General features: G+C 46.6%; 1 long non-coding RNA gene across 1 annotated transcript; it reads right to left on the reverse strand.

The window, feature by feature from the left end:
* Positions 1–355: 355 nt before the first annotated feature.
* LOC118160941 lies at positions 356–4894 on the reverse strand. The gene is made up of 2 exons (XR_004747769.1): positions 3591–4894; positions 356–2049 (listed from the first exon to the last, which is right to left on the reverse strand). It is a non-coding gene; the product is annotated as an uncharacterized LOC118160941 (long non-coding RNA).
* Between the last annotated feature and the right edge of the window lie 8314 nt (positions 4895–13208).

The raw sequence follows: 13208 nt of genomic DNA on the forward strand, positions 1-13208 counted from the left end.
AGCTCCCCACTGGCTGCTCTGCTGTACCTTGTCATGGGGCACAGGCTGATGCCATCTGCAAAGGGGTCAACACTGGGGGAAAAAGCTACAATTCCAAGCACCCAATGCAGGGTCTGCAATGGACTGGCCTGCACACACGTGGTTTTATCACGTACAAGGCTGTGGAAGGGAAAGCCAAAGGACACACTCATCCTGGGCTCCTGTCCCCTCTGGGCAGGGCTGGCAGGCAGGGAATTAACCATAAGTAGCTGTGAAGCTTCCAGTGCAAGCAGCTCAAGGTGGGGCCCAGATTAGGGCCTAAAACATCTGTGCACCCATTAAAGACTACTTATTTATTTATTTATTTATTTTTTAATGGAGTTTTAGTCACTAAGATGTGCTCTGCACAGACTGAGAACATGCAAAAATCTCCTGCCTACCAAGTGCAGCAGCTCGTGGCCTTGACCCATGGTCACATCACACTTTTGGTTCAGTGTTAGGCAGAAGCTGTCTTTGCATGCCTCGTGATGGAGCTGCAGGCAGGCTGGGGGAAGTCCAGGGCAGCTGCACCATGCTCCCAAACCCCCTTGGGCTGGCAGAGAGAGGTGGGGAAGGATGGGACATGGTTCCTTAGGTCACCAGAGGAAGCACGAGGCAAAGAGCTGATGATTCAGTGGAGAAACAAGCTGCCAGAGCAGGCATCCCGGACACCTGAGAGGCTCCAGACAAGTCTCAGCAATGGGAGACCTGTGCCTTTTGTGCCCACCACCGTGTAGCTCTTGTGGCGACCAAAGCAATTGGCCTGGGAGGTTTCTGGGGCAACTAACACGCCCTGTATCCTTCATGTGCTCTTGTGGAGACAAAGTGCCACCCGTGCTGGGGGCCTGGGGTGTAACAGCACCACATGTCTGTGGGGGAAACAGCCACAGGACCCTGTGCAGCCCTATCCGCTTGGAAAAGAGCACCAGAGCCAGGACATGGGAGCCAGGGCCTTGTTCTGGGCTTCTCTTCTGAGCCCCATCACTGCTGTGAGACTCATGGATGTGGGCAAAGCACTTCAAGTCTCTCTGCTTTTGTTTTCCAGCTGCAAAATGGTGATAATTATATTGACCTTCGCTACAAAATGCCTTACAAATGCAATACAACAGCTAAGTATTATCACCATTATGTATAAAACAATCCATTATACCCTCTGGATGCTGGAGAAGAAAGGAACAATGGCTGGAGTCCACATAAACACAGTGTAAGATCAATGCAGGCACTATGACAATGTTGATCTGGTCTCCTAGTGTGTGTTCCCACAAATCCACAGGGGGATGAACAATCCACACATATCTCTTGGCTGACATCTGACTGAAGCTATGTTACAGGGAGGAAGAAAACCTAACCCCATCGCACAAACCAAACTAGATATTTCCTGCTTTGATCACAGAAGTAAGAAATGTTTTTTGGCCATGCTTTTTGCATATGAATTGTTTTCAGTTTGTTTTGGGGGTTATTTTTGCAGATTAGACATCTGAGTTTGATATGAAGGAGGCGCCCTACCAGTGCATGTAAATGTTTAACACTCTGTCAAGTGAGGCACTCATCAGCTTTAAAAATTAAAAACTGTCTGGGTTGAAAAATACTGTCCTGATTGCTGACAATAGGAAAGAGAAATCCCAAACCTACCTCCATGCAAACTCAGACTAACATCTCCTGTAGTCTGGCTACCAAGCAAACCTAGGAAATAATTTAAACTTTTTCTAGGACAGCTTCAGAAGGAACCAGCTTATTTCCCCCTGCAATAAAAGCCAGCCCAAAGCCACTTGCCACTTAGTGGTTGAGAAACTGCCTGTTTCCAGCTCCTGCTTGACACCCTGGTCATCACCCAGCAATGCCGATTAAATCATTAGAAGAGCTGCCCACGAAAGCAAAACATGCTTACCACACTTGAACCAAAATGCATTGATGCCTTTCCTACCATGCCACAACCTGTGCATTTTTATAACAAGTACACGCAACAGGGGTGCTTCACCTGCCTCCAGGAGACTTTTCCAGAGTGTCAGAGCACAGCACTTAGATTATCTCCTAACTGGAAACAGAAGATTTCATTTAATGTGGTACCTTCCTTCCTTGTACACTAAGTTTGAAGCCTCAATGCACCTTTCTTAAAGACACCTTCCCAATACATTCACACTCTGCAAAGGAAAAATACCCCAGTGACATACCAGCAGATGGAAAGGCTAGATATCTAGACCAGGCTTCTTATTGCAATAAGCCAATGCCTCAAACAGAACAGATACAGCCTGATGACCCTCCAGATGAATAGGAAGAGGGGAGGGAGGAGTATAGAAGTCAAGGATTCAAATTTTCAATTGTGGGGCCCAAAACCACCCAAGATTTTGTAAAGATTTCTTTTTTTTCCCTCAGGTTTAGGTATTCGCATATTCCCCTTGATCTTAACTACTGCTTTAAAAAACAAACAAACAAACAAAAAAAAAAAACAGTTCCTCCACGGGGAAAAAAATGTGCACAGTATTGAGCAGTTAAAATTTGCCATATTAAAGATACTGGGGTGCTTTGTCTGCACGTATCTGAACATCTCTGCACAGCAAAGGCACTCAGTTCCTGCTCACGATGTGCAGAACTCATAAAGTGAAATACTTCTCTTGCCATAGTCCAAGTTTCTGGTTTGAAAAAGAGATGACATTTATTCAGTTGGTAAAATAATCCACCAGCACATAATATGCCCCTCTCACAGCTTCTGGAAGAAAGCCCAATACACATGTTCTTGCTGCTGTAAAACCTTTGCTGCAGTCACTGGCAGAAGTATTTGGAAGGGGTTTCAAAACACCCATATTAGCAAGATCCAGACTCCTGGGTTTTGTTTACGTGGCCCAGACTGTGTGAAGCAGCCATCATGTAAAGGAATGGTGAAAAGACCTTTAGTTACACATGGGAGAACAAACCACGTAAGCTGCAGTGCTGGCAGGTGGACATGGCCAGCCTGGAAGGAGAACTGAGAAACAGCGAAGACATGAACCCACATTGTTTGTCAAAAGCAACCTGCAAAGCCACAGCCTGAGTGCAGCTGCTTTTTGCAAAGCCATAACCTTGGTACAAGCACTTTTTGTCTTTCCAGTTACTATCCGGCATCAGGCTACACCATGGATGAAGATGGAAGAGAGGAGTGCAAATGGAGAACACCACACACGCACAAAGCTTCATGGTTGCGCTGCTCAGATCCTGCAGTCACACCTGTGCAAGTGCCCATGTTGCTGATGAAGAAATCCACTCTCCACCACCACATAATCCCAGCTGTTCCTACACCAGCATTTTTTTCATAAAGAAGTACCCTGGCCACATTGGCTTGAAGCATGAGAGCGTTTAATTGAATATCTGATTTCTGGCAGAGTCCAATGTTGGCTGCTTCTGAAGAAATCTGAAATATGCTCCATGACACATGCCACTGGGCAGAGATGTGGTACAGAGGGGGATTTTGTTTTGAAGATAGCTGGGGTTCAACATGTTTGTGAGCACACAGGATAAACAGTGTAATTGTCAATCTGTTTTACTATGCAAGGGCCTCAACCTGGCATTTCCAAAAACTGAATACTCCAAGCACTCACCTTGAGACAGCTATGAGGAGTTAGATTTTCACAATTTCCTCAGTATCAAGCATCTTTTGGCTGGGCCCTCTGAAAATGAATGCACATGGAAATCTATAAGCTAACAGTTCAGCAAATTTGAAAAACAGCTAAGTAACCTTCACCCTGGTAATGCCTCGGGATTATTTCTGTTTTGGTGAGGTGAACAGGAATATCATTAAATCTCATCCTTCGCTGAAGTTCTGCCCTTCCTTGATTTTGTACTAAGGTAGGGAGTGCTCAGCAAGCTTTTCCTCACCATCCACCTTTCTATACCCACCTTCTCTAGTTCTGGATTTCACAGGCTGTTCTCTGTAGAATCATGGAATCATCACAGAATCATGGAACAGGTCAGGTTGGAAGGGACCTTAAAGATCATCTAACTCCATCCCCGCTGCCATAGGCGGGGATGCCACCCACTAGATCAGGTTGGCCAAGGCCCCATCCAACCCAGCCTCTATCTTCTACCAAAATCTACAGCATGTTTTGTCTGATAAAAAAATATATTTTTCCCATTTTTTTCTGTTACCTTTCTCATGAGGAAACCAAACCAAATGCTATACTCAAAGCAGCTCTGGTTTTCTAAGCAGGATTAGGTTTCTACCCCCGCACTGTGACCAAGGGACTTGTGTACTTTCTTCCTTTCATGCAACTGCCTGCTGGCTTCCCACCACTGGCACACCTGCAGCTAATTCCCATCACATCCAGATGAGAGAGCAGCAAGTATTGTTCCTGACAGGGTTATTACTTTGTACTTAGGATGCTGAAACATTTAGAAAAATTATTCTGATTTCAGAGTTTATTCATATGGTACAACATCACTGTTCATCTTTAGTTACTTTGCTTCCACAAGCAACGCCACATTCTGCCATTAATCTGCTGTGACGGGGCTGTTCTGCTGCCCACGTTGATAGCATCTGTATGGAAGGAGGAACAGACGATCAAACCACACATAAATCGACTCCAGGGCTGAAATTAAGAAGAGTCCCTTCAATGAAACTTTAAAGGCTTGGAAATAGTTGACATTTTTATAACGTACTGCTGATAAGACAAAAATCCCACAAAAGCTTCTCAGTGCATGAGTATATGGAGGAATGCTGAAAGTCATAATGCACTGCTCTTTTAGAGCATCCATAAAGGATCCAGCTGCTGAGAGCCAAGGTACAAATGAAGAACTTTTTCTCCCTAAATACTTTTCAGTTTAGCAAATTCTGTCTCCAACTTATCCAGATGCTGTAGACAAGCAGAGCAGGGCGAAAAATAGATTTTCTGTTTGATGCCAGTTCTAAAAAAAAAAAAAAAAAAAAGGAATAGTTAGAGAATGGAGCAAACTTTTTGTTTGGTTGCAACATTTTGGCTTCGAGCCTTTAAAAACATCCAAAATGAACCTGAAGGATTTTGAAATAAAGTTGTAGCAAATCGGAAGATGTTGAAAGGAGTGCTTCAGCTGCTTTGAAGTTTGGGCACTTGTTTTTTTCTCTCTCTTTTTGATTTTTTTTTATATGAACAATTCAACTAAAATGACATTTAGGTTTCACAAAGTGACATTTTCTTTCCAAGAACACTTTTGGCCAAAAAAATGTCACTTCTCTGTGCAGCAGATACAAAGAGTAAGCTCTCCAAATGACATTCCTTAGAACAGCTCCAACCCATCCTCAAAAGCAAAAATGAGATGCAAAATCCAAAAAAAACCATAACTTTAGTCAAAGTGAAGCACATAAGGCAAAGTAAAGTAATGAAGACAGTTTTATGCTTGCAGGATCTTCTGACTCCTGCCATCCACTTGCTGAGCTGCAGGTAGAAATACCCCCATGTTCCAGCTGAATTTGAAACAAAGTGATGTAAAGATGAGTTCATAAAGCTCCTCACTCTCAGAAAAGAAGCTTCCCATTGAGAAAACCACAATGAGGAGGACTGCTGCTTGGCTGGGCAGAGCAGCCCCAGTGGTCAAGGCCACAGCCTGTCCCATGGCCTAGCAGGGCCGTGGTGGTGGGACAGGTTAATGCGGCTTAGGAATGGGACAAGCCAGGGAAGTCCCTGCCAAGGTAAGCCCCCAAGAGCCAGGTAAGTGCAGGACCTTGTGGGTCCCGGCTGGCTGTGGGCAGAGGTGAGGGCCAGCCCCGGTGGTGCTCCCAGGGCTGCTGCACATGGTGACATGCACCATGACATCTGTCTCCGACGTAACAGACCTGAAAGCAGCCACACAACTGTATTTGAAACTAAAGAGGAAAGTGCAAAGCTTTGAAGTCATAAGGCGTATAATGAATTCGGCAAAACTTTGTATTTCAAAGCCGGTTCTATTTGCAGAAGCCATCTGCACAGAGAAAAGCTTGAACATGCACCTCTGACAGGAGTCAAAAGAGTGGAGGGAAACAGAGCTCACCGAGCGTGTTTCACATCACCTGTTCCCACAATATCCGAAATGTCACTTTGTAGTGCAGCAGCTTCCATCCTTATATCAATTACAACATTTACATCCAGCTCCCCCGAGGTCGCTGGCATTTGAAGCAACTGTCCAGTCCAGTAGCTCCCAGCACTTTCTAATGAGATCTGCCAATAAGACATCACTGCTTGTCCCCCCTAATGATAACTACGAGCTCTCTGGATCTTCCCCTTAAGCCACTGTCTCACTTATCCCCTTATTGAGATTTATTGATCTTCCTTCTCTTCCTTTCCCTGCACTCAGCCTCTAAGCTGTGCGCTGAGCTGCAACTCCAGAGATGGCTCCAGCCAGGAGGACAAGGAGCAGCACAACGTGTGGCCCTTCTCAGGAACTCATGAGCCAGGTTATGGCAGCAAGCAGAGGATGCAAACCTACCCCTTGGGCTGAGCCAGCAGCTGAGGCAGCTTCTGCCACCACCACCACATCTCCAGGGCGCCCGTCAGCCGTGCTGCTCTGCGGCGTGCGCTTACGTTTCTGCAGCGAGGCGAAAAAAGAAGGATCGCGTAAAGCTCAGAACAAGTCTGTTTAAGAATTCCCTCTGATACCACTAGCCTTTCATACAGCACATAAGAACCATTAAAATTCTGTCTGATAACCAGCTTCCTGAGAGCACAAGAGCTGGGTGATAGCACGTCAGTGGCAGGCTCTACCAATATTTCTCCTGGCTTAAAACAGACCCTTAAGTGAGCCTGGAAGTCACCCGTGAACCAAACCCACGTTGTAGACATTGAGGACAAGTCTTGGCACCACGAGGAAGCAGAGAAGAGCAGAGGTCATTCCTATGGGAAAAGGATGAAATCCTTCCCTGGGAGCTTGCATCAACCGCCGGGCAGAGCAGCCAAAGGGAAGCTGGTCACAGCCACGGCCCTAGCAGAGCCGGGAGCTGCATGGCTGATGTCCACCCACCTGCAAGGAGCTGCTCCCTAGGTCTCTCCCCAGCTCTGCTTCCAGTGTTTGCAGACCTTGAGGGATCCTAATGGAGACAAAAGTTGTTGAGGAGAAGAGGGAGGCAGTAAGTAGGCAGAGAGAAACAGATATCATGGCTGTGTAAGCCTAGTTTTATTAGAAATCACCTTAAAAACAGTTTCCTCTTACTCCTGAAATCTTGGCTGTCTTGGGAGGTTCACAGGATACAGCCTGTTGTGAGCACCTCTGTGAGCATACACGATTCCCACCACTGTGGTATTTCACTACATAATAACCTTTAATACATGTTGCTTTAAAACATTCCTGCCAAAGAGTTATTTCTTCATCTGTGCTAGTTTGCTCAATAAGTATCAGCCTTTGCTCACCTGGGCTCACCTTCCTGCCTTGCTGGTGCCACGGCAGCAGGTGAGAAATCAGCCCCTTGCCCTGTGGCAGCACGGCCCAGAGCCCTGCCAGGAAAGGCTCTGTAGCACACTGCGGAAGGAAAGTGTGATGAATTTTCTGGATGGCCTTGAGACAGCAGCTTTTGGCCCACCTTTGTATGCAGTTCTGTCAGTCCAAGAGGCTGGTTTTCTGTGCCTGTAGCTCTGGCTGAGTTCATGGACACAGATCCTCCTGGCTGTGGCAGCAACTCAGAGCAATGCTTCAGAGCCCCTGGGCCATGCAGACACACGCCAAGGTCCCAGACACATCTATAACCCTGCAACAGAAACAAGATTGCTGCCACTGGAACCCATCTCTGATCTTACAAGGCTAATAATTAAAATAAAGTAAACCCATTGGTAGACCCAGAAGCAAATTCACACCAGACCCTTCCTGCATTACCACAGTATCCTAACAGGAGCCCAGGCCCCACCTGAGCCACAGGGCACCTTCTCCAGCTGGTGTCAGCCAGGAGAAATGCACACAGGTACAATCCTCTCTACAATCCTGCGGCTCAGCATCACGAAGAGTAAGAGAAGGATATGGCCAATACCAGCAGCTGTTTTTTTCCGTCCTTTCTTTTTAAAATGGCAATACTACAAATGTTATGGGGGCATTCTAAATGGAGCGTTTTTTGTTATTTTTCTTCTCTGATACAAACTGAATTGGCTGGCGGAGCAAGCTGCTGCCTAAGCTAGCGGTGAGTGGATTGCTAGGTTTCAACGCGCAGAGTTCGGTGCTAGACGTAGCCTGGGATGAGATACCTTTTGACCCCCAAATCATATATGGCAGGATCAGAGAGGGAACAGGAGCATCGGAAGTTGGAAAAAAAAAAAGTAATAATAAAAAAAAATTAGAACAGCAGCAACCTCTGGTTCAACATTCTGACCCCAGCCCATGGTTGCAGTAGCAGAGGACATCCTCTTACAGGGAGAAGGTGCCTCAGCATGCAGCCCAAAATGATGGATGTGGCATCCAGGGTGCTTGCTCCCAAGGCGTTTTGAGTATATACAACAAGAGGTCAAGAAATTAAAGCAACAACAGACAAATTATTTGCATTCCAGCAACATGCAACTGATGCTTTAATAACTACCAGCAGTACCTGTGAATCAGCATTTCGAAACTCAGCTCATTTTTTTGTCAGACAAAGAGGAAGAGAAGGAGGTCAGTATAGACAATCTTAGTCCAGGCTGGGCACTGATGTGGGGGCTACTGCAAGCACCTAGCTCTGCCCTGCTCCAGGAGGTCTGAGAGAGCAGGAGCAGGGCTCTGCTCCAGCACAATCTGGCATTTAAATGGCACTCTGCTTTGAAGAGCGCCTGCAATAAAACAGCATCTTCTTGCTGAGAAGATGTGCTCCCAGCAAGGATCAGGGTCGTATCTGCTGATTTTAATGACAGAAAATGAGCTTGTGACATATTAGTGGTGCTATCATTGCAGAGCTAACGTGGCCAAGAGATAATTAATGGAAGATGTGTGGTTGAGCCTGTAAGTCGTACACTGGCTCTTGAAAAATAAACTGCACTCCTGATACAGCTTGGAAAACAAACCACGGCACTGTGAAAGAGAAGCGGCCTTCTGATAAAGTGATTTGAAAATTAAAAGTGTTCTGAGTGTCTGTCTGCCAGTCTGTGCTACTCTCTTCGGTGTTGTCCTAAATACCCCCCAGTTTCCCCACCTAGTCTCAGCGTTATGTAGCTGGTGACTCCTGCTGACGCATGTTGATGCATTCAGCTGAACCACACACTAGCACGAACCAGAGCTCACCATATTTCTGGCTGTAGAGCCAGAGTAAACATGGCGCTGTGCCCAGACAGTGTTGGCAGTGGCTGGAAAACCAAGACTGGGAGTCTAACAAGAGAACTGGGAAAAATCTGTGCCACTGAAGACACGGGGCAGGAGCCTCTCTGCCACCACTGAGCACACAGAGTGTTCCCACAGCCCCATTTCAGTGTCAGGAGCAGACACTGCTCTTCCCCTTCCCTGGATCCTTCCTACTCTTCATATCCCACTCACAAACCATGTCCCCATTTCCTACCTATGCACAAGCATCAGGCAGAGCTGCCAAGGAGTGAGGACTGTCCGACAGTTGTGCTGCTCTGCCGCAGGCTCCCTGTGTGGCTTCATCGCATCACGTCACAGTTTCTCCCCAGAAAATCACTTCCTTACCTCCCAGGGGACTGGGAGGATGAAAACAGCAACCACCACAATGTGTGAAGTTATTACAGCCATCAGTCCAGGCAGGCTGTCAGCTTTAGCACGCAGGATGCTGGCACGTGTGGTCCTGAGAGCATTCCCAGCAGCTGCCCTGTTGGACCTGCAGCATGGTCTTCTGCCTTTGGGCTCAGGTCTGGACTACCTGCTGACCATTTTCTGCCTCAGGGTGAGACAATAAATGTCCTTCACCAGGTTTCTCCTCTCCTTCTAAGAAAAGCCAGCAAAGGACACCTCTGCTGCCCTGGAAATGAAGCAGAGGCTCGTGCCCTGCTGTGTGGCAGTCCCCTGATGGGAAGAAGCTGAGAAGCCGTATTGAGAGCCTCTGTTCCTCCCTCCCCGACAAAAGCAAAAGCTAGGTGTGGACAGATGCTGTCAAACTCGGCACCACATCAGCTCTTGCCACAAGTGCTCCCTTGCCTCAAACCACCCTGGGAGGAAGCACAGCGTAAACAGTCTGGTAAGATCTGTTCCAGACGCCTGCTGCGGCGCATCAGAAGATTAACATATTAACTCCGAAAAGCCCAGTAATTTTAAGCAAAGCTCTGTACATAAAGTGAAAGAAGTTTTGCAGGGATCAGCAGAGTTTGTCTGGTGCGGGGCAACCAGGGAAACCTGTTAACAGCAGACTCTGTGGATAATTGAGAAAATTATTCAACGCCGCTTTTGAAGGATTTTTGATTACAATATTGCATGTGTTGGTAATACTTTGCTCCTAATCTTTTCAAATACCCATGCACAATGGTTTGCTTATCCCTAGCTTTTGATTTACCATCAGACAAACATAGGCTCTGCTCCTTCTGGGGCTCCTGCTGAGCAGGGTAAGCCAAATAAGACACTGCAAGAAAGATCACGGGCAAACACGTCCATCTGATGCAGGAGGTCAGTATGTCTTTTTGCACGTTAAGTAGCACGCGCAACCAGGCACTGAAGTACTACTTGATCAAAGCAACAGCTCACAACTACACAAGCTGAACTAAAGGACCTGAGGCCGAGACCCCCCCAGCGCATGGGCCAGCAGGGAGTGAAGGTGGGAAGTGAGAGCCACGGGGGCCCAGCATAATGGGATCTGCCAAAAGAAAGGGGACCGGCCTGGCGTGCCATCCTGCAGCCTGGCAGACTTCTAAGGACAGGCTGCACCATTTTGTCACCACGACCAGGTGACCAGAGCAGTATGCTCACAGCCAAACGTGTCTTCTGTGCAAAGGGAGGAAGAGGCGCTCACACAGCTCGTCCATGTGTTCATGTGGAGAGAAAAGGGGCACGTCTAGGCCATGCTTGTGTGCCTGGCCTGGCCCACACCAGGGCCCAAACACCACAGCCCCAAGCCTGGCGCACATCTGCCCTCACCTCACTCCTGAGCAGCATTGCATGAAGCTACGACAGCCGCCTTGGTTTAAACACCCACAAACCAAACCAGCCGACCATTCAGCAGCCCAGAGTCCCTGCCTTCCCCCAGGGTGGATTTCTTTTGAAGCCAGCTGTTCTCATTTTGCTGCCAACAGTCCACGCGCAAGCTGCTTGGTGAAGGTAGGCTGTCTCCCCAGTTCCGTCCCGTCCCCGTCTTTCACCCCTCCTTCTCATGAGGAAGATGCATATTACATTTCACATAAGCCCAGGCGTATGTGAGTGATTTTGTGTGACCAGCTACGTATAATTATCCTAGATGTAGGCCTATAAATGATTCATTAAGATTTGTATCAGCTGGTTATTTAATATGTCCTGCTAATTAAAACTTTGTGATAAAGACAACTACAAGCTTTCTGTAATTATGCCTCTGGACAGTGCGATGCACTTCCAACTAGTATTTGCAGTCCTGGGTGTGTGTTGACACTTAAAGTAGGGTAGAAAATATAGGTTAACTGCTGCTCTTAATTGCTCTTTGTTAATAAGGTTATTGTAGGATTTCATTGTACAACAGCCCAGGACTCTTCTGCATAGTGTACAGGCACCGTTAGGTGATGATGCACAAGCACTGCGTTATCCTTTGGTATATAAAAAGAACCTGTGAAAACTCTAAAAGGCCATTTCACCTACAAGAAATGTGTCTGGCTTTGGATATTGCTCTTTTGGAAAGAAAAAAGTCATGATAGAGTAAACACATCACATTTCACCCTACAGGCTCAAATGTGTGATTTCTTGTTCAAGTCAGAGATCCTTTTCGTCTCACCACAAGCTTCTCTTGAGTAAGGTCCACAAATCTGAGGTGACCGTCAGGTGGACACATCAGTGCCAGCAGGAGAAAACACAGTGACTTGGGAATCACATCAGACCCTGCTTCATTGGTCTGAAAAGGAACTATGTTAAGTTGGCTTCGATGTAACTAAGCAGGTCTAACTCAGCTTGCCGCCAGTCTTGTTCTCTCAAAATATGGCTTCAAAGGGAATATGCCTATGTGTGAAACAGGTAGGGACTTTAAAATGTTTTCTTGCAATGGCTATCAATGTAATAAAATGTCAATAACAAATGATAAATGCTAAGTAAAAGAAGCTTTTCCTAAGCAGCTTATGCTAAGAACATAAATCTTCTGCCACTACCAAAAGACTACATTAAGTGTAGTTCTTCTAATCTCGTTGGCAGCCTGGTATCACTGCCAGGATAAGCATAAGATCAATCACCTCGGTGGCTCTTCCACTGCAAACTCTGCTTGGTTAATCACGATGGGAGATGACTGCCCTTGTGTCAGCGTTTGGCGTGTCCAGGGGAGGATGCTCAGTTCGCTCCTGTCGTCACTGGAGCAGGGCATGTTTCACTCAGGGGAATGACTCACGTGTAACTTGTTGGCTCTTGTTAGCCACAGAGCATTGCTTAAACCCTAAAGTCCGCATCCCATGGGAGCAATGCACTAATCTATTGTAATCTGTGGTTAACTTCTACAAACACTAATTTGAGAGAAGACACAATGAAAGCTATAGAACAGCCTCTCAAATGAATTTAAGTCCCCCAGACGTGACCTGGTATAACATGCACTACTGTGGACAGCACCAGTAACTCACCAGAGTCAGTAAAGCATGAAGTAAACTCCATGCCTACCCTAAATACTTTTTTCCCCATTCGTCTCTTTCCAGCTTCTCATATCGAGCCTCAACCACATACAAAACCTACTGCAGGACAAAGCTAGAATGCAGTTGGTAAAGAAAGTCTTCAAATATAACTTAGAGTACGTTACAGGCAGACTGACCTTGTGCTGCAATAGTATAAGGCAGTATCTAAAAACTTTGGCTATATCAAACAGCATGTCTCCTCTACGAGAAAATTAACAAAGCCCAGTTTCCTACAGACCTGGGTCTTGCACCATCTTATGGTGGGTCTTCTATTTCTTCTTAGCTACTCTCAAAATATTGTGGAGGTGATTACTCCACAGTCATTCCTGTCTCAACTATTCCTTGGCATGGGGTAAGGTCTGAGTTTTGAGTAAGGCTCTTTAGTGCCCCACAATAACAGACATGGCCCTGTGCATCTTCTCTGACGGTCCCTCAGGGGAGCACTCCCAGCACAGCCGTCTCCTCTGTGGGAGCATTTCACAGTGCTTCTCTATCCAGTGATCTACTTTAATTAAACTGATAGGAACTTAGCCACGTTTGGGACTCCTG

This window comes from Oxyura jamaicensis, chromosome 1 (genome assembly GCF_011077185.1).
Source record: "Oxyura jamaicensis isolate SHBP4307 breed ruddy duck chromosome 1, BPBGC_Ojam_1.0, whole genome shotgun sequence".
Taxonomy (NCBI): Eukaryota; Metazoa; Chordata; class Aves; order Anseriformes; family Anatidae; genus Oxyura; species Oxyura jamaicensis.